Source organism: Ursus americanus, chromosome 9 (genome assembly GCF_024610735.1).
Source record: "Ursus americanus isolate L20-20 chromosome 9, mUrsAme1.1.p, whole genome shotgun sequence".
Lineage (NCBI taxonomy): Eukaryota > Metazoa > Chordata > Mammalia > Carnivora > Ursidae > Ursus > Ursus americanus.
In genome coordinates, this window is record NC_142135.1 from 73,402,768 (window position 1) to 73,422,460 (window position 19,693).

Sequence of the window (19,693 nt, forward strand, 5' to 3'; positions counted from 1 at the left end):
GGATCATGACCTGAACCGAAGGCATACCCTCAACCGACTGAGCCACCAGGCATCCCTTGCTATATGTTTTAATTGATTAAACCATGTGACTCAAGCATCTCAATGTGGCTGTGAACTTTTCTGTTATGTGAGGAGGGAGAGCTTGGCTGGTGGGATAAGTAGGGGATCCTATCACACTGAGTAAATTTCCCACACAACCGTGACTCAAAAGCTAGTACAGCCAACTGAAATGTGGAAATTGGAAATATAACAGCTTTAAAAGACATTTTGGGGGTGCCTGGCTGGCTTAGTCCAGAGAGTGTGGGACTCTTGATCTCAGAGTCATGGGTTTGAGCCCCGCGTTGAGTGTGGAGATTACTTAAATAAATTATTAAATTAAAGAAGACATTTTGGAGACAAGTGGAGCATTTGAAATACGGATCATATGTCAGATTGTATTATCAAATTAATGTTTTTTGGGTGCAATAATGGTACTGGGATTTGTAGGCCCTATCCCTAGCAGATGAATTCTCATGTATTTAGGAGCATAAGAGGCAGGGAGAGAAAGCAAATGTGGCAGAATCTTAACTGGTGAATCTGGATAAAGGCTGTATTGCTGCTTCTCTTTTCATAAAACTCTTGTGTAATTTACAATTTTCAAAAGTAATTTTTAAAAACTGTCATGAATTACACTCAAGGTTTATTTATGTACTTCCAGCATTCTACCCATTGGTTCGGTCCAGTTAGGGGGACAGCAGGCATTTCTCTTGCTTCCTTCTTTCCTGTCCCTCGTGGAAAGTGAAAGTAAGGCAATGTTTATGTTGTTGAGATTAATCTAAATATAATCTTTTATGTATAAATTCATAGCTTTGGTTTCTTACTAACTCTTCATCAGAAATTTCCCATGGTTTGGCATAATAATTTATTTCTTTGCCTTATTATTTTGATGTTACTTGGTCATCATCATGTCTACCAAAGTGATTGTTTTCCTTACAAAAGCATCAAATCTTGAAGTCCTTCATGGAATATGGCTAGCTGACTTTTAGTTAGTAAATGTAAAGTGAAAAATGTGTCCACAGACTACCTGAAGTATTCATGCAAGAGGCATAGAGACTAGAGTACTGTCCAAATTCTTTTATTTTATTGCAATATTGTTGCATTAACTACAGTATCAGAAAATCAAAATTTTAAAAATTAAGAACTTAGCATTTCGACCCGAGACTTGGTTGGTCTGGCAGTAGTTGCAGTTAGGGAACACCTGATAAGGGTCCTACTGTAAGATTCAACATACGCTTCCAGGCAAATCAAGCCAAAGTTTGTTAAAGCCTAGCAGGAGGACATTGTATGAAAATGCAATGCTAACAGCTCAGAGCACATCCTTTGTTCCATCCCAGCTGCACCTCAGCTGAGAAACCTACAGAGGAACCAGATAGCCATGAAAATGAGATCAAGTGTACAATAGCTGTGAAGATAAGAAAAGTTCACAGGAGACAGACATCAAAGAGGAGTGATGATTCTTCTCAGGGCATTTTCTAGCTTTGGGGAGATGGCTATAGGGGAGGCTGCTTAGAGGTTGGAACAGAAATTCGCTATAGGAAGACAGTCTTTACTAATGTCAAGTAATTCAGGAGATGTTAACAATGGGATAGCTTTTCAAGTTTTCATCTGGTTTAAATTTAATGACTTTAATTATTTTTTAAAAGGTGCTACTTGCAAGGGCACCTGGGAGGCTCAGTCCATTAAGTGTCCGACTTGATTTCAGCTCAGGTCGTGATCTCAGGGTCGTGGGATTGAGTCCCCTGTCTGGCTTTGCTCTGCACTCAGTGCAGTCTGATCGAGATTCTCTCTCTCCCTCTCCCCCTGCCCCTCCCCTCACTCTCATGCGTGTGAGCACGCGCTCTCTCTAATAAATAGAACAAAAGTCAAAGGGAAGAGCAAGATAAACTGTGAAAAGTCAGTTTCTCTTCTTCTTCCACCTGCCCAACTACACAGTTCTTCCCAGAGGAATGCCTGCATCTAAGTGGTAGAAAGATAAAAGTGTGTATATATTTTTCTGAGTCCTTTTCAAAGTTGAAGAAATTGTCCGTATAAATCCGGTCCTTCTCCTTCTCCCTAAGACTTCCTCCCCCTCCCTAGGACTCTCTCCAAGGCCACTTCTTCCTCCCCTCCCCCTCTCCCAACACCTGCTCTAGACAGTGTGTCTTACCCAAAGAGAAGTGCTCAATGGAAAACAAACACACACAATTGTTCAGTATAGACAACGCCTCCCACACTGATCACCACACTTGCTCACAGAACAATCTTTTACATAACTGCCTGTGCAAAAAGAAGTCAACCAAGCTGCCATATTCCAGGCACTTGGGCAAAATAGCTTGAGGAATATAGAAAGTAATATTTTTTCAGGCTCATAGTCCCTTTGATATTAAAAACCTTCAATATTTCAAGGAAAGTATGTCTCTCCTTCATCTATTTTCCCCCTGAAATCCATTGTCTTGTTAAACTGTGATGCCCAGTAGATCTTTGTCAGTCTTCTAAGGCTGCATGGTCCACTAAGATATCAGATATGTGGCTATTTAAATTTAAACTAATTCAAGTTATTTATTATTAACCAACTAATAAATAATTAGTTAAAATAAAAAATTAAAATCAATTACGTGGCTATTTAAATTTAAATTAATTAAAATTTCACAAAATTTAAAATTCTGTTCCTCAGTCATGCCAGCCAGATTAAAAGTGCCCAGGAGCCATATGTGTCTAGTGGCTACATACTCCATAGCACAGACATCCATCATCATGGAGATTCTATGAAACAGCACTACTCGAAAAGCACTCCTTATTTTTTCTTTTTTTAATCAGGAAGTTACATTTTGTCATAAACTAAGTGAATTTTCAAAAAGCAAGAGGTTACCAGCTACTTTGAAACTGCATATTCAGTCTCAAAATCTAAGGGAACATAATTCCAAATATCAGTTACCAAAGCAAATGAAAACAGTAAGCCAACACAGGACTTATCCATCCTTTTCTGCTGGTTGAACACCAAGTCATCTTTTAAGATTCGGATGTCCTAGGGGCTCCTGGCTGGCTCAGTCAGTAAAGCATGCAGCTCTTGATCTCAGGGCTGTGAGCTCAAGCCCCACATTGAGTGTAGAGATTATGTAAAAATAAAATCTTAAAAAAAAAAAAAGATTAATCTGCCCTAGTAAGGCTTTCCTGACTCAGTTTAATCTGCCAGGATCTTCAAGGAAATGACCACTCTCTCTCTTGCTGACTTCTGTATATGGGTCCAGCAAGTCTCCCAAATTTAAAAAAGAAAAATTTGGGGCGCCTGGGTGGCACAGCAGTTAAGCGTCTGGCTTCGGCTCAGGGCGTGATCCCGGCGTTCTGGGATTGAGCCCCACATCAGGCTCCTCTGCTATGAGCCTGCTTCTTCCTCTCCCACTCCCCCTGCTGTGTTCCCTCTCTCACTGGCTGTCTCTATCTCTGTCGAATAAATAAATAAAATCTTTAATAAATAAATAAATAAATAAATAAATAAATAAATAAATAAAAAAGAAAAATTTATTCTACGTAACTGTCTCTACCTCCATGTCTAAGATCCTTAAGAACAGGCACCTGATCCCATTGGTCATTATAACCCCAGCCCACATTACCTAGTAGCGGCATAATAAAAAAAATAAACCCAAAAATTGACTGCATCGGGGTGCCTGGGGGCCACAGTTAGTTAAGTGTCTGACTCTTGGTGTCAGCTCAGGTCATGATCTCAGGGTCATGAAATCAAGCCCTGCGTGGGGCTCCACGCTCAGTGTGGAGTCTGCTTGAGATTCTCTCTCCCTCTCCCTCTGCCCCTCCTTCTCTCACTTGCTCTCTATCTAAAGTAAATAAATAAATATTTTTTTAAAAAATTAATAATAAATAAATAAATAAATAAAATTTATAAACTGACTACATCAGTTACTGAACACCTATGTGTGCCAGGACAGGAGCAGTGCTAGCTTCCAGAGCTCTGGCTTGATTACAATAATCCAGTCCCACCCTCCTCAAGCTCATAACCAGGCATTGATTTCCTTAAATCTGATTTAAAGTATTACATGAACTCATTTAGTCAGTCTCTGCTCTGCCAGAGGAAGAAAGAGCATTACAAAAATTAAAGTTGTTAAAATTAATAAGTCCAAAAAATAACAAAAGTCTGACAAACTGTCACGGCCAAGAGGAGGCTAAGAGACATGACGACTAAATATAATGTGGAATCCTGGAACAGAATAATAGAATAAGGATATCAAATAAAAAATAAGAAATCTGAGGGGTGCCTGCATGGCTCGTAAGTTAAGCATCTGCCTTCAGCTCAGGTCATGATCCCGGGGTCCTGGGATCGAGACCCGCGTGGGGTTCCCTGCTCAGCAGGGAGCCTTCTTCTCACTGTCCCTCTGCCCGTCACTCTGCCTATTGGTTCTCTCTCTCTCTCTGTCAAATAAATAAATAAAATATTTTTTAAAAAATAAGGAAATCTTATAGGAATAAAGTACTGAATTTAGTTAATGATAATGTATCCATACCAGTTCACTCAGTGTAACAAATGGGCACTAATGTTAAGATGCTGACAAGGGAAGTTGGTTACCGGGTATGTAGGAACCCTCTGTGCTATGTTCGCAACACTGCTGTAAATCTAAATAAATACCATTTCATTCTCATGAGGAAAGATTCTGACACAGACTGAGGCTAATCCATAAAATTCATAGAGCCTGCTTCTCCCTCTGCCTGCTTCCCCTGCTTGTGCTCTCTCTCTCTCTCTCTCTGTCAAACAAATAAATACAATCTTTAAGAAAAAAAAAGAGAGAGAGAGCCCACCATCTAGTGAGAGATCTGGTGTTTAAATGTCCAACTGTCATACGGTGTGCTAAGTAATGCAACTGATAAAACAGCAGTGCTAGAAGACTGTAAAAAAGAAGGAGGAGGAGGAGGAGGAAGAGGAGGAGGAGAAGAAGGAGAAGAAGAAGAAGAAGAAGAAGAAGAAGAAGAAGAAGAAGAAGAAGAAGAAGAAGAAGAAGAAGAAGAAGAAGAAGAAGAAGAAGGAGAAGAAGAAGAAGAAGAAGAAGAGGAAGAAGAAGAAGAAAGAAGAAGAAGAAGAGAAGAGAAAAGAAAAGAAAAGAAAAGAAAAGAAAAGAAAAGAAAAGAAAAGAAAAGAAAAGAAAAGAAAAGAAAAGAAGAAAAGGAGAAGAAAAAAGGCCCTTACATTTAGGAGAAAGACTGTTAATCCATGCTGGATATCACTGGCACGATTCATGGTTTACTATAGTTGGGTAATTAGCACGTCTAGAATTACCTTGCATTGCCCAAATCATGTGTATTCAGTGAATGTTACACAGTATAACATGCAGGTCTATTTTAATTGAATTGAATAAAGATACGAATACTTTGTTTGGCTGGCATATATTAAATTATTATCCAAAGGGGGACAATGTCCCTTCTCAAGTTATGGGTGGTCAGAGTGGCCCCCAGAGAAGTTGGCATCAAAGCTGAGACTTCAAGGTTAGTTGGGGACTCCCCTGACCTTGGCCACTTGAGGAAGAGCACAGCAAGGGAAAGGATTGGCTGCTGTAAGATCTGGAGTCAGACACAGGGCGACCTGCAGGAACACACGTGTTTCAGCGCTGCTGGGCCATACAGCCTGAGGGGAGGGTGAGTCAGCAGCCAGGCCTTGAAGCAGAGAGGACAAAACCCCAGGTCTTATCCCATCTATCCCACATTTTTACTGATCAGCTCAGTTTATAGTTATTTCTTCTTCCACTAAATTTTATCACATCGGTGAACTTTACCGCTCATCATATGTTACCTTGATTCAGGGACTTCTGCAAATGTCTCCTTTAGATAAAATCCCCTAGGAGAAAAGGACAGAGCTGGATCTTTCTTTGTACCATTGTCACACTGTCTTTCATAGATGTGGTGCTCAGTTAATACTTCTTGGACAAATCAGTAAGACAATCAGAGAGGCAGTATATTCACAATTAAATCAGGCCATGTTCACAATATTCACCTGTTGCTCTGAGCATCTGAAATCAGACTAATTTGGTCTTGTCTTTTATTCTTTAAAACATCTCACACTTATTTCCAATGCTCAGCACTGCTTAAACATGTATTGATTGATTTTCTCAAATCCTTTCTCTGTGTTTTCAACAATACTGCTTTAAGCAATAGGTCTTTCAAGTGCACAGTTACTTCCTGTTCTGACAGGTGGTCTCTTGATGAGTTCTACCAGAGCATTCCAGGCAGATTCCAACTCTTCCAGGTTGCAATGTTGTCTAAGTTGCATCTTTCAGCCTGGGCCTCACCCAGCAGGGGTTGTTTGGGGGAGCCAATACCCCAAATTTATTCTCTTCTGTCCAGCTTTCCCACAAGCCAAGCCTACACAGAATCTAAAGGGCACAGGAGCCTATTGATACAGCCTCCACAACAAAAAGCAGAGAGATGGATTTGAGTGACCCTGAGTATAGATTGGTGGGGCCAAGGGAAAATATTCATCACCAAGACCTAGACAAACAGAAGAGAGAGAGGAGAATAGAAAAGAAGCAAAGACAATGCAGAGGATAGAAGAAGTCATAATATCCTCAAAGAAAAAAGAGTGTATATATATATATATATATATATATTTTAAGATTTTATTTATTTATTTGACAAAGACAGACAGCCAGCGAGAGAGAGAACACAAGCAGGGGGAGTGGGAGAGGAAGAAGCAGACTCCTAGCGGAGGAGCCTGATGTGGGGCTCAATCCCAGAACGCTGGGATCACGCCCTGAGCCGAAGGCAAACGCTTAACGACTGCACCACCCAAGCACCCCAGAAAAGAATATATATATATATATATATATATATATATATATATATATATATATATATATATATTTATTCAGAGAGAAAGTGCATGAGCAGGGGGAGGGGCAGAGAGAGAGGGGAAGCAGACTCTCTGCTAAGCATGGAGCCAGATGGATGTGGGGCTCAATCCCACAACTCTAAGATCATGACCTGAACAGAAACCAAGAGTAGGACACACAACCGACTGAGCCACCCAGGTTCCCCAAGATTATACATTAAGAAGAGAATATATATTTCAAAAGGTTAAAGAAGGAAGAGACCATGGATACCATGGTATCAGAACTGAAATTTTAAAAATCCAATGGAATGTTGAAAGTTAAAATAAAATAAATGTCCAGAAAGTAGACTAAGAATGTAAATATATAGAAAGTAGGACATAAATAAGATAATTAATGGATCAATCCAGACATTATAAACATCTGATAAGTAGTACTCCAGGAAAAAAACAAAAACAAAGACAAAAAACAGAGAAAGGGGGGCGCCTGGGTGGCATAGCGGTTAAGCATCTGCCTTCGGCTCAGGGCGTGATCCCGGCATTCTGGGATCGAGCCCCACATCAGGCTCCTCCGCTATGAGCCTGTTTCTTCCTCTCCCACTCCCCCTGCTTGTGTTCCCTCTCTCGCTGGCTGTCTCTATCTCTGTCAAATAAATGAATAAAATCTTAAAAAAAAAAAACAGAGAAAGGGAGGTAATCAAAAAAATAATGCCAGAATAATTTTTCTGATGAGTTAGTAGCTTGAAAGTATCCAGCCCAATTAATTTTTTAAAATCATGCAAAGGCATATCACTGCAAATTTTGTTCCTTAGATGTAAGGGGAAGATAGAGAGGTAAAAGAGGTAATGATCCCAAGGAAAAGGAATCCGAATGTCATCAGATTCTCAAGAACAAAGCTGGGTGTTACAAGTCTTCAAAATTCCAATGGTACTCTATACTCAGTCACATCATAAGTCAAATGTAAAGATAGTATAAAAAGCTTTCCAGACATGCAAAGACCAAGAAAATAGAGCTTTCAGAAAGTCTAGATGACTTTGAGTCTGATGATGACTCTTCAGATACAAGACCAAAAGCACAATCCATGAAAGAAATAATGGATAAGCTAGGCTTCATTAAAATAAGAACTTCTGCTGTGCCAAAGACAGTGTCAAGAGACGAAGAGACAACTTAGGAATGAGGAGAAAATATTTGCAAAAGACACATTTGATAAAGAACTATTACCCAAAACACACAAGTAACTCCTAAAACTCAACAATAAAAAAGTTTGATTTAAAAAATGGGCCAAAGATCCAAACAGACACCTCACCAAAGAAGATGGCAAATAAGCATAGAAAAGGTGCTCCACATCATGTGTCATCAGGGAAATGCAAACTAAACAAGATGCCACAACACAACCTACTAGAATGATTAAAATCCAGAACACTGATGAGGATGTAGAGCAATGGGGATTCTCATCCATTATTGGTGGGAAAGCAAAATAATACACTTTGGAAGATTTCTTACAAAAATCTGGCAGTTTGACAATTTCTTATAAAACTAAACATACTCTTTGCATATGATCCAGCAATCGTGCTCCTTGATATTCACCTAAGGAGTTGAAAATGTCTGTCCATGCACATGGATATTTAAGCAGCTGTATTCATAATTGCCAAAACTTGGCAGCAACCAAGATGTCCTTCAGTAGGTGAATGGATAAATAAATCGTGGTACATCCAATGGAATATTGGTCAGCACTGAAAAGAAATGAGCTATTAAAAATCTTTAAGAAAAAAAAAGGTGTCTCTGGGGAGTGGAACTGGAACCATTATTTTTCAGTATAACCCTCCAGGCACCATTTTATTTATTTATTTATTTATTTATTTATTTATTTAAGATTTTATTTATTTATTTGACAGAGAGAGACAGCCAGCAAGAGAGGGAACACAAGCAGAGGAGTGGGAGAGGAAGAAGCAGGCTCCTAGAGGAGGAGCCTGATGTGGGACTTGATCCCAGAACGCTGGGATCACGCCCTGAGCCAAAGGCAGACGTTTAACGACTGTGCCACCCAGGCGCCCCAGCCAGGCACCATTTTAAAGCTATGCAGATATTTACTTTCATAAAAATTAAAATCAACTGATGATGTTTGTTTTCTTTACCACCTGATTGTTTATTCTCTATTACCCCACTCAGAAGTTTCGAGAACACTTCCCATCCCTCCTAGGAGATTGCCATCCATTCATTTGTTCATCAAGCTATTTCTAAATATTTTCTATCTGCCATATACCATGTTTGGGCAAAAGTATATATAAGGATGTTAGAAAACTTGCACCCATGAAGAATTTCCCATATGATTAAGGAGATGAGAAATGAATGATTAAATCATAATAAAAGAGATATACTAAGTTAGATGGCACAAGTTGTAAGACATAAATCTATGAACCAAGACAGTACAGAAAAGCTTCAGTATAAACTGGGATCTGCAGTAGGTATTAGCATGTGGTTATGATTTGGTGAAGGAAAATGAATAAACATTCAAGACTAAGCTAGTAGCCAAGAGAAGATGAAATCAAGAATGACCCAAAGAACTGTGAGCAGATGATGACAGAGAGAAGTCATAAGAACTGAGTTTAGAGGGGCATCTGGGTGGCTCAGTAGGTTAAGCATCTGCCTTCAGCTCAGGTCGTGATCTCAAGGTCCTGGGATCAAGCCCCACATCAGGCTCCCTGCTCAGTGTAGAGATTCTCTCTTCCCCTTTGCCTGCTCATCCTCTCTCTCTCGTGCTCTCTCTCAAATAAATAAATAAAATCTTAAAAAAAAAAAAAGAAGTAAGTTTAGAAAGATGAGCCAGAACTAGACCAAGAGGAATCAGTGAACACAAGGGCTTCACTTCGTGGGTGACAAGGAGGCCCCTAAGGGATTTTGACCCTGGTAAAATTGCAGCAGTGTTTTGGGCAGATTGATCCAGGAGCTAAGCTCAGAATGGTCAGAGGGAACAGAAAATCTTGAGGCATGCTCTCTTGAAATCATTGAATCATAAAGTTTGAAGCATCTGGACCAGGGTGAGTTACTGCACCTCACCTATAAGAGAAAAGCCCTTCAATGTGTTCATTCATTCTCACGACAAATATTTATGGTGCTCAGGGTGTCAGGTGTTGCACCAGCTATTGGGGAAGCAGTGGTGCTCTGCCAAGGAGCCCACAGTCAACTGGGCAAGAGACAACAAACAAGTATAAGAGATCTGGTCAGATTTTTTCCAACTGAGTCCATTTGCTGAATCCCTGGCCCTAGAAGAGAGCCAGGCACATGCTAGGCTCTCATGGATGTTTGTTCATGAGGCTTAAAATAGCATTAACAGGATAACGGGATGCCTGCAACAAGACTAAGCACACTGACTGCTAGAAAACACTCAGAGGAGTATCTAACATAATCTTAGGAATGCAAGAAAACTTTCCAGAGTAGATAGCTTAAACTATCCTCATATTCACAGTTTCTGACATATCTGAGATTGGGATGTGTCTCCAAAACCAAAACAGGCCATAGTTTGATTGGAAACATTTTTTTTCTTTGTCAGTGGCACATAAAATCATGGTGTACCCTGCAATCACATCTTAGGCTTATTGAAATGTGGTATCCAAGCCAGAGTCTTTTCTTTCCAGAGATCTGCATGTCCCTAATAGTTACCCAATATGATAGATTCCACTTCTAGAAGGACACTTGCATCCACCCGCTCCTTAGCATCACTACCACCACCATTCCCTACTGTAAGCTATTTCAACACCCTCGTTCTGTTTCCTCTGCTCCAAACCTTGGCCTCTCCCATCTATTACACAGCCCTCAAATCAGGCAGATCTTTGCAAAAACCAAATTTGCTTGTGTTACTTTCCTTCAAGACAAGGTCTAAACTCAATAGAATGGTGTACAAGGACTTCTGAGCTCTAGTCTCCACCAGTCTGTTTCCCTACCTCCTCCACCCTTTGACTTGTTTAACGCCTAGTTTATTTTCTAGAATCTAAGGCACTATTAATGTTCAGTCACACCTTTATTTTATGGAACGTTAAGAAAGAAAAAGAGACTCTTAATCAAATGGTGGCATGCTGTCAGGACAGGTTCTCTTGGAAAAAGCCCCCAAGGAGATCTGAGTACAGAAGGTTGATTGGGGAAGGCTCCCAGAACAATACCAGCAAGGAAATGAGGACAGCAGGACCCAGGGTTGGGGGAAGCTGAGCTGAAATGCAATAGAGTTAGGGAACTCAGGATACCCCCTGGGAGCTCTGCAGCTGATGTTTCTTCAGAGTTGTCCCTCATGAAGGCAAGGGAGCCAGAGCTCTGAACTCCCATGTAGACTAGTCACTGAATGTGGAGTGTAGCCTTGGGTGAGGCAGCTGCTCCCAACAGCGGGCAAATCTCAGAAAGGGACACCCAGCTGAGAGCTGTCCTCTTGTCAGCGCTCCAAGAAGATAGACTTGAAGGGACGATCTGGGCAGAATCTACCTCAACCATTACAAATGTCACCAGTCGTGAGATGGGTTCTAATATCAGACATGCTAGGGTAGGAGAAAGTGTACCTCTTCAAATCAGTTAAACACAGTATGTGTATAAGCAATTCCTTTTCTGCTTACATCATTTAGAGTTAGTTTGGTGACCTGCAACAAATAATCCTCATGGTACAGCAGAGAAGGACATTGCAAGGAAAACGATATACCTAGTTGTGGGGTTTTTCAAACATTTTAATTATTTTAAGTGTACAGTTCAGTAGTGCTAAGTATGTTCACCTTGTTGTGCAACCATCACCACCTTCCATCACCAGAACTTTCTCATCTTGCAAAACTGAAACTCTGTACCCATTAAACAATAACTTCCCATTTCCCCCTACTTTCATCCCCTGGCAGCCACCATTCTACTTGCTTTCTCTATGAATTTGACTATTCTAAGTTCCTCATATAAGTAGAATCATGCTGTTACTGTGTTTTTACAACTGGCTTATTTCACTTGGCACAATCTTCTCAAGTTTCATCCATGCTGGAGCATGTGACAGTATTTCCTTCCTTGTTAAGGTTGAATAGTATTCTGTTGTATGTATGTATCACATTTTGTTTATCCATTCATCCACCAAAGGACATTTGGGCTGCTTCCACCTCTCAGTTATTGTGAATAGTGCTGCTATAAACATGGATATGCAAATATCTCCTCGAGACCATACTTTCTATTCTTTTGAATATATACCCAGAAATAAGATTGCCGAATCAAACAGTAGTTCTTTTTTTAATCTTTTGAGGAACTGCCACCCTGTTTTCCATAGTGGTGGCACCATTTTACAATCTCACCAAGAGCACATAAAGTTTCCAATTTATCCACATCCTCTCCAACGCTTGTTATTTTCTGTTTTTTTTTTTAATAGAGTCATCCTAATTAGTGTGGGATGATATCTCATCACAGTTTTTATTTGCATTTCTCTAATGATTAGTGATGTTGATTATCATTTTATACATTTGTTGGCAACTTGTATATTCTTTGGAGAAATATTTATTCAAGTCCTTTGCCCATTTCTTGATGGACTTTTTGATTTTTTGGTTGTTGAGTTGTAAGGGTTCTTTATATGGTCTGGATATTAACCCTTTACCAGATATATGATTTCCAAATTGTATTGTAAATTTTTCAACTTCATATTTTCTTGCTGCCTCAACAACCCCACAAACAGGCTGCAAACACTCTGCCCAGGTTACCAGTTACACCAATATGGTAAGACTGGTTGGTCCCTGCCACAAATTACTTTCTTGTCCTCCCCTAACTGTGACCTAATGATCTTCAAATGCACCAATGAAATCCTCTCATGCTTTTCGTTTGTGTACTCCATCTGGACCCCCAGTAAAGGCACTAGTGTCCCTTAGCCCCCCACCTGCTAAGTTGAGCTGGCTCCCTTGACACTCCCCCCATGTAGCCTTGCATGGTATGGCATGCCTTCTGTCTCTAGGACTTGTGAATATATAAATTTTATTTTCTTGCACCTCTCTTGTGTTCCTTTTTGTGGTTGAAGCTGGTTGACCATCTCATGAAAGAATACAAGACACAATTACTTCCTTCCATTCCATAGGCAGTCTTTTATTCTGTTAATAGTGTCCTTTGGGGGTGCCTGGGTGGTGCAGTCGTTAAGCGTCTGCCTTCGGCTCAGGGCATGATCCCAGCGTTCTGGGATCGAGCCCCACATCAGGCTCCTCCGCTAGGAGCCTGCTTCTTCCTCTCCCACTCCCCCTGCCTGTGTTCCCTCTCTCACTGGCTGTCTCTCTGTCAAATAAATAATAAATAAAATCTTTTTAAAAAATAAAAAATAAATAAAAATAGTGTCCTTTGACACACAAAAGTAAGTTTGGCATAGTCCAAACTTACCAATAGTCCATTGTCTATTTTTGCTTTTGTTGCCTGTACTTCCATTGTCATATCTAAGAAATCATTGCCAAATCCAATGTCATGAAGATTTTCCCCTATATTTTCTTCTAGGAGTTTTATAGTTTGGGGTCTTACATTTAGGTCTTTATTCTGAGTTAATTTTTTAATATAATGTAAGAAAAGAATCCAACTGCGTTTTTTCACAAGTAGATATCCAGTTTTCCCAGCACTATTTGTTGAAGACACTGCCCTTCTCCCATTGAATGATCTTGGTACCTTTGTCAAAGATCATTTGAGCATATATGCAAGGGTTTATTTCTGGCTGTCTATTCTATTCCATTGGTCTGTGTGTCTTCATGCCATACTGACCATACTGTACCATACTGTACTTTGACTTTGTACTATGTTTTGAAATCAGAAAGTGTTAGTCTCCCAAATTTGTTCTTCTTTTTCAAAATTGTTTTGGGTATTCAGGGTCCCCTGAGGTTCCATAAGAATTTTAGAATTTTTTTTTTCTATTTCTGCAAAAAAATGTCATTGGGATTTCATAGTACACTTACTTTTGAGCACATTGTGCTTGTGATTTCTGTAAAGTGTCCATGTCCAGGAGGCAATTGATTTAGGACTCAGAGGGCACTGAAGATGGAATCAGTCATCTTACATAGCATTCCTACTTTTCCAAGAAGCATTAAATAATCGTTGCCTTCCAAAATAGCAGCAGGAAAAATAAATCTCAAAGGAAAAGAAGCATCTGTATTGTTGACATTTTTCTTGCCTTTCTCTTTACCCATAGATTCTATACTCAGCATTTTAAAAGTATGATCATTTGGCAGAATTCTCCTCAAAGAGAAAAGATAAGATTTTTCCTAAATTTGAGGGAAATCACATTCTATGAGAAAGGGAGGAAGCTAACAGTCATCCTTCTCCTTCTCTCTCACCCAAGTGCAGCAACCCAGCACCCACACAGACTTCAGTGAGGTGGCTCAGGGCCCCACAGCCAGCTTGCCGAAGCACTTCCCCAGTCCCACCTGAGCAGCACCGCAGCCTCGCCACCAATGCTCCTGCCCCACCATTTTCAGGTGGGATAACGAAGACTGTGAGCTAACCAGTGAAGTTCTCCACACCAGATATATTTGGGCTGGGATGAGAAATCCTAGGGCATACATCATAGACTTATTCCCAACATATTCCAGGCAGTATTTTTTTATAGGACATATTTCCGAATATTTCTAGACCATCTAACAAACACTGCGAAGAAATCATTATGCCAGGTTTCTGCTCTTTTCTTTACAAACTGTATGGCTCTCTAGAATACTAGACACAGGAGTAAAAAGAATTCAAGAGCATCTTTTTCAGAGCAGGTATGTTCATAAAGCTTACTTACCATTGGTGATTAGTTAATCCTTATTTTTACTCACTCTTCTATCATCATCCAGAGGGTGTGGTTAAGTGTTAGCTAAAAAGTCTCCATCTCCACAAACACCAGTACTGGAATCAGCAAGAGTGCTTACTTAAATTCTTGGGGACCACTTCACACATACTGAGGTCTCAGGATATGGCCCAGAAATCTGTATTATAAAGAAACTCCCCAGGAGATTCTTATGCATACGAACATTTGAGAAACACTGAAATAGAGCAAATAAAAGTTTTACCCAAAGGAATTCAACTAAGAAAGTAATTATCATAATCATAGGATAATAATGATTCTTGCATAGTTTCTAACATACAATCAGATATCCATTCACACAGTAAGGCATTTTACAAGTTTAGAGTTTGCTGATTCTCCATTAGACTCTTATATCCTATTCCTGCTTAAATCTTTTAAAATGTGAAGCTTATTTTTTAGGAAATACAGTCATAAAGTAAGCCTTGAGCTGTGTTACTTACTTTCTCTTTAAGATTGAATAAAATTCCCAACCCTATTTTATATCATGATTCTCACACTTGGGAAATCCTTTACACTAGCTGTTAAAATCATTAAGCCAATGTCCTCGATTTAATCTTTAAGGTTGACCAGCCAGCATTGAGTCACTGTAATCTTCTAGGTCAGACAGGAAAAGAATTGACGTCGTTACCGAATACCACTGCGTAAGTGTCTTTGAGAAAATGGCAGCCAAGTGTACAAAGTTGGGTAATGAGATGTGATGGGCAACAGTCCCTGAGCAGGTGAGCTGAAAGGCCTGGTACCTGGCATTCCATCCCTAACGATGCCCTTGTGTGAGCTGTCAAGGATCCGTGACACACTTTCTCTGACATAACACATCTCAGGGAGTTATCAAGATGTTTCCTCTCTCCAGAAGATCAACCAGCCTATTAGGAATGATAATTTGGCACATGCTATGCTCAAGGGACAGATGCAGTAAGGGATGTTTCGTACAAAGGTGCTTCCACCATGAGCCAGCAATGTTGATCTGCAGCTAAAAACAGAGATGCATAAAAATAAACCTTCAACCTCTCACCCTGAACAATGAAGATGTTTTCCAGAAAACTGCACAGAATCTAAACAGCCTCAGAGGTCACCAGTTCCTTTCTTCAGCTTTTACTTTTTAAAAAAGGAAAAATTAAAAAGAGGATCAGCTGACCTCATTGGTTTATCTTAGTAATCTGTAACACTGGCTTCCCAAGAGACAAGTATAATACAAACATGGCCCAACAGTCTTGTTGGCTTGTTTCTAGCTTTCAGAAACAAGCAAAAAAATTATAATTAGCTACAATTTAATATCCTAAATTATTATGAATACTTCCGTGTCAGAAGTTAATGTTAGTACTCAACTCAATTTTAAAGAGAGATGCTGAGATAACTCAGTTCCAATCACATATTCATTCTCTCTCTCTCCCTCCCTCTGTCTCTCCCAGCCCTCCCCAACTCAAGTCAAAGGGAGAAAAAACTGAGATGATTATCTGGGAATGAAGAGGGAGATGATCACATCAGTCTAAATGACCCAGGGCCTGTGCCCATGAATGCAAGCAAACCCAGGAACCAACTGTAGCCCAGAAGGCTCAAACATTGAAGACAAGGCAAATTTCAAGTTAATTCATGCCAAAATTAATTTTTTAAAAAATATTTCCCTCTTATCCCAGGGCTTTTGATCAGTAAGACAGGAAGATATGAACCGATGCCCATGCAGTGAATTACTGCCCAAGGAGGGCCAAAGTTAAAGACAGAATGTACTGCCCCAGAACCTGCAAGGCCCCAGTCAGGAAAGGAAGGGCAGGAAGTCAGGCATGGAATATCTAGAGCAGTGGGGCCATTTGCTGATCCATGTTTATATATAATGTCCCCGTCACTACCAGTTTCCTCTCACTGTCCCCAGATCAACCCATTCTAATAAACGTCCCCAGTCTCTTCAAAATTCTAACATCCTTATTTAAACGTCTGTGGTAGAAGGTGGTGGTGGACGTGTGGGAGCCCCGGCGGTCAGCAGGATTTGACCCTCTGGAGCATGGACGCCAAGCTCTTCCGTTCTGGGCTGTGTTAGGAGGCCCCTCAAGGGAAGCGCAGTGGCCACTGCAGCAGCAGCAGCAGCTTCTCACCTGAACCTGGATGCCCTCGGGGAAGTGCTGCAATGCCCCATCTGCATGGAGTCCTTCACGGAGGAGCCGGTGCGGCCCAAGCTCCTGTGAGGTGACCACACCATCCGCCACCCATGCCTGGAGCAGCGCCTGGCCAGTAGCATCAGTGGTGTCCGCTGTCCCTTTTGCAGGAAGATTACCCGCATGACCAGCCTCACTTAGCTGACAGACAACCTGATGGTGCTGAAGGTCATTGACGCAGCCCGGCTCAGTGAGGCTGCGGGGCCACTCCTGTTCCGGTCCTGTGGCCAGCGGCTGCCCAGGCAATCCTGCCCGAGCTGCAGTGTGGCGTCGTGTGAGCCCAGTCCGGAGGTGGATCCCAGGCCCCTGGCCACTGTACACTTCCTGTAAAAGACGCAGGTGAGGAGCAGCGTCGGGACCGTGGAGAGAAGTTGGCCCATCTGCGGGAGCTCATGGGGGAGCTGCAGCAGCGGGAAGTGGCCTTGGAAGGGGTCTCCAAGGACCTTCAGGCGAGGCAAAAAGTGGTTGTCCAGGAGTACGGCCGTAGGAATGCAGGGGCGAGGAAAAGCTGACTCGCTCTTGCAAGTTCCTCACAGGCTGTTTGGCTGAGTTTGAGAAGTCCAACAGTCAGGTGGTAGAGGAGCAGAGTTACCTGCTTACCACGCAGAGGTGCAGGCTGGGTCTTGCTGTGACTACTTCCTGGCCAAGGTCAAGCAGGCAAACATAGCGCTGCTAGAGGAGACAGCTGATGAGGAGGAGCGCGAGGTCATGGCCAGCCTGCCCCGGTAGCTTACACTAAGGCTGTGGAGCTTCTTCAGGTTGGCCATGTGGGCCCCCTCCAAATCCGGCAGGCAGTTAAAAAGCCCCGGACAGTTAACACGGAAGACTCCTAGCCCCGGAGGCTGCAGCCTCTGCTGCCTCCACCTCATTACTTTTAGAGAGATGGACGTGAGCCCTGAGGAAGTGGTCACCATCCCTAGGGCCTCACCTGCTCAGCAGCCGGTTCCGTGACTGTGGCCAATATCTGGCAGCGGCTCTTCCTCAAGAAGATGGGGGCTAAAGGCAGCACTCCAGGCATGTTCAACCTTCCAGTCAGTCTCTGAGTGACCAGTGAAGGCGAGCTGCTGGTTGCTGACCGAAGCAATGACTATATACAAGTCTTTACTCAGAAAGGCTTTTTGAAGGAGATCTGCTGCAGCCCTAGTGATAGCTTTGTGCTGAGCTCCCTTGGGGCTGATCTGCCCAACCTCACTTCTCTCTCAGTGGCCATGAACTGCCATGGCTCACTGGTGTGACTGACAGCTATGACAGCTCCCTCAAGTATATACCTCGTATGGCCACTGCGTGCAAACCCCAGGGCATCACAGCCTTTCCATCTGGCCAGTTTGTGGTTACTGATGTGGAAGGTGGAAAGCTCTGGTGCTTCACTGTTGACTGAGGAACAGGGGTGGTCAAATACAGCTGCCTCTGTCTTGCTGTGCAGCCCAAGTCTGTCACCTGTGATGCTGAGGACACCGTCTACTTTACAGTCTTGGGCCTCAATCTGGAGAATCAGCAGAATGAGCACCACCTGGAGAGTGGCTTCTCCACAGGCTCTGTGGGCCCCAGTGGGCAGCTGGGTCACCTGATTGGCCACTTTTTCTCAGAGAAGGAGGATTTCCACTGCATTGCTGGCAGGTGTGTGATGTTCCTGGTGATCTCATTGTGGCTGATAGTAGTCGAAAAGAAATTCTCCACTTTCCTAAGGGTGGGGGCTAGAGTGTCCTCATTCAAGAGGGGCTCACGTTTCCAGTGAGCATTGCCCTCACTCCTACAGGGCAGCTGTTGGTCTTGGACTGTTGGGATCACTGCATCACAATTTACAGCCACCATCTGAGAAGATATTCTACCCCTCAGGAGACAAGAGAACAGTTTCTTCTGCTTCCCAGCCAGCTTCCTTCCCCTTGTTCCTCGGTAATTGGTGGTATTGTAGAGTGCACTTGGCCTGTGTCTTTACTCCAGCTGGCTAGTCGTAGAATTTTGGAAGCTGTCTTTTAGTGAGTTTGGTTTTTTGAGGTGTTTTGTTTTGTTTCGTTTTGTTTACATTATTTCCCTTCTAAATTTAGAGCTTTAACAGATAGATGCATTGCCCCAAATAGGAATCTGATATGGGGTTAGCTGAAGTTTGATTAGAATGTAAGCACTTCTGAGGCTTCAGTAGAGAGCCTTTTGCCACCAGTGTCTGAAATTTTCCCTTGTACTGAATTCTTGTTGATTTCCCTCTTTTGGCTTTGATAACCCTGGTCCCATATTTCTCTTATTATATAGCACTTTATATGTGACATTTTCTCTTTAATTCTGTTGCGCTTAGTGTGCATGTTCCAGTGGGATCTGCTCCACCTTTCATTTCAGGCCTCATATCCTGGGGCGCCTGGGTGGCTCAGTCAGTTAAGCATCTGCCTTCAGCTCAGGTCATGATCCCAAGGTCCTGGGATTGAGCCCCACGTCAGGCTCTCTGCTCAACAGGGATCCTGCTTCTCCCTCTCCCTCTGCCTGCCATTCCCCCTGCTTGTGCTCTCTCTTTCCCTCTGTCAAATAAAGAAATAAAATCGGGGGAAAAAAAAACACCAGACATCATATCCCTGTGGCATGATGTCTCAGGTCTCTTTCCCTTTACTAGAGTGAAAGCTCATTCATTTAGTGCCACCAAGGGAGATATACAGTCCTTTGGGAAGCAGTACCTCTTGGTTGTGGGGGATTTTGTGCCATCTTGGATTGGTCTCTAATTGCAGATTGACACTAGTTGGTTGGTGTTGAAGACTATAGCCTGGAAATTGCTTGCCTTTTACGGGATATATAGATTGGAATTATTTCAAAGCACTGAAAGATGGGATTAAGCAAACACAAGTGCTAATATAGTCAGTAAACACTCTTGAATGGTCTCTAGAGCTCATCATTTTTCATATTACTTCTCTC

General features: G+C 41.9%; 1 pseudogene; it reads left to right on the forward strand.

The window, feature by feature from the left end:
• Positions 1 to 5,434: 5,434 nt before the first annotated feature.
• LOC123786757 (E3 ubiquitin-protein ligase TRIM32-like) lies at positions 5,435 to 18,775 on the forward strand (annotated as a pseudogene).
• Positions 18,776 to 19,693: the final 918 nt, after the last annotated feature.